Source organism: Crocuta crocuta, unplaced genomic scaffold (assembly GCF_008692635.1).
Source record: "Crocuta crocuta isolate KB4526 unplaced genomic scaffold, BGI_CrCroc_1.0 scaffold943, whole genome shotgun sequence".
NCBI classification, from domain to species: domain Eukaryota; kingdom Metazoa; phylum Chordata; class Mammalia; order Carnivora; family Hyaenidae; genus Crocuta; species Crocuta crocuta.
In genome coordinates this window covers 159,115-161,680 of record NW_027528208.1, presented here as the reverse complement: position 1 = coordinate 161,680, position 2,566 = coordinate 159,115, and positions in this window count along the sequence as shown.

The following is a 2,566-nucleotide window of genomic DNA, read 5'->3' as shown; positions in this document are numbered from 1 at the left end:
GGGATAAAGAGGTAAATATCTTCTGTTTTATTACCCTTTTCTATTGTCTGTAGCATTTTGGGAGTCTAATGGTCTTCGTCCAGTTTGTCCTGCCTCTGCCTCTTTCAGTTCAATCTGGCAATCTTTCTGATGATATTCTCAAAAACCTGTGGATCTCCCACGTGCCACAGCAATTCATGCCATTAGTTCATAGGGTCCCCCACAGATCTTTCCCAGATAATCCCATCTCTATTCCTAGCTATGGCTGAGGTGGTTGAAGAGATTCATGAGTCACACACCTACTTTCTTCAGTATTAGCAAACACAGCCACGTTCTTGACTTTCCCACCATAGCACACCTTCATGAGGGTAAATATCCTAATTTTGTGTCTTTTGTAATCTTGACATACTGAAAAATTTCCAAATCATCAAGTCCTAGGTCTATTTTGCTTAATAGTTCTTTCCTCAGTTTATCTCTTTCCTATGACATCTTACTAACGCAGCAAGAATAAATTAGGCCAGGAGCGCCTCAGTGGCTCAGTCGGTTAAATGTCCGACTTCGACTCAGGTCACCACGTTGGGCTCTGTGCTGACAGCTCAGAGCGTGGAGTCTCCTTCAGATTCTGTGTTTCCCCCTCTCTCTGCCCCTCCCATGCTCATGCTTTGTCTCTCTCTGTCTCTCAATAATAAACAAAAACATTAAAAAATTTTAAAAAACAAAAAAAGAATAAATTAGGCCACACCTTCAAACACTTTGCTTAGAAATTCCCTCAGCTAGCACTTGTTGGGATGAGCACTGGGTGTTATCTGTAAACCAACTTGACAATAAACTATAAAAGATATAGAAAAGAGAAGAAATCCCCTCAGCTAAATATCCAAGTTTATCACTTATAATTTCTGCTTTCCGCATGGGGGTAGGACATAATTCAGGTAAGTTTCGTCAGTATGGGACAAAGATTGCCTTTCCTCCAGTTTCTAGTAACATGTTCCTTATTTCCTTCCTAGTTCTCACCGGCAGCACCTTTAATATTCATATTTCTAACAACATTTTGCTTATGACAATATATGTATTTTCTAAAATGGTATGTTTTATCTTCCATGCTCTTCACTTCTTTCTGGGATCTCACCAGAGTAACACTTGGTGTTAATATTTCTACCAACAATTTGTTTAATTCAATCTAGGATTTTCCCATTAAGCTTCTCAACATTTTTCTAGCCTCTATACATTATCCAATTCCAAATTCACTTTCACACGTTTAGGTGTTTGTTATGGCAGCATTCCACTTCCAGGTACCAAAATCTGTATTAATTTCCTCTGGCTGCTGTAACAAATTAACACAGCCTTGGTGACCCAAACAACAGAAAGCTATTTTCTCATGGTTCTGTAGGCCATATGTCTGAAATCAGTATCACCGGTCAATATCAAGCTGTCAGAAGGACTGTGTTCCCTCTACAGGCTCTAGGGAGAATCATGCCTTACCGCTTCCAGCTCCTGTCACTGTCATTATTCCTTGACTTTTGGTGGCTTTGCTACAATCTTCATGATTAACCTCCTCATATATTTCTGTGTTTCATCTTCACATTGCCCTCTTGTCTGTGTGTCTCTTAAGTCTCCTTCTGCTTATTTCGTTTGTCTTTTCAATGCACAGTCTTTATTTCCTCTAAAAATTGAGGTAAAGAAGACTCTTTTGAAAAGGAAAGCATCTGCATAATTGAAAATGTGAGGACATCCAGATGGCCAACAGACACATGAAACGATGCTCAGCATCCCTCCTCATCAGGGAAATACACATCAAAACCACACTGAGATACCATCTCACGCCGGTCAGAGTGGCTCAAATGAGCAAATCAGAGAACTCTAGATGGTGGCGAGGATGTGGAGAAACGGGCACCCTCCTACACTGTTGGTGGGAATGTAAACTGGTACAGCCCCTCTGGAGGGGCAGTGTGGAGGTTCCTCAAAAAATTAATAATNGCCTTACTGTCCTTGGAAATATGAAACACTGATGCTCCTGTTACCTCAGCTGAGCATGCTGGCTGGCATTTCTGGTATTAGTGAAAAAATTGGCCCAATTTTCCAGGCTTTTCTGCTTTCCCCATGGCCAGCTNGGATTGGGTATGCAAAGGTTTCTAGAAGGGTCAGGAGAATCAGAGCAGGGAAGCATTTTCAACAGTAGCCCACCAGAAGGACAATCTTTCAGGGTGGGCCTTCACTTTTGTCCCTTTTCATTATGGCCAGACTGGTCCTGATAAAGCCTTGGTTCTGGATTTTTAGAAGCTCACAGCGATATTCTACAGGAACTCAATGGTTTTGCTATTTCAGACCCTTGGGGCATCCAGGTCCTCCTGCAGTCACTGAGGTACTTGTCACACTGGGGCTCCAGGCTCTCCACCAAGGTACAGTGCAGGCTGGTCTGTGCCCCCTACTATGTTGACTTGATGAAGGGGGAGAAGAGCCTCCAGAGCAGCAGGAAGTAGTGCTAGACCAGTTGGGTGTAGGTGATTCCTGCGTGCACTGCATATGTGGTGACCCCTGTGCCCTGGAGCCTCTTGGCCAGTTCCCAATTAAAAAACATATATTGGCCACC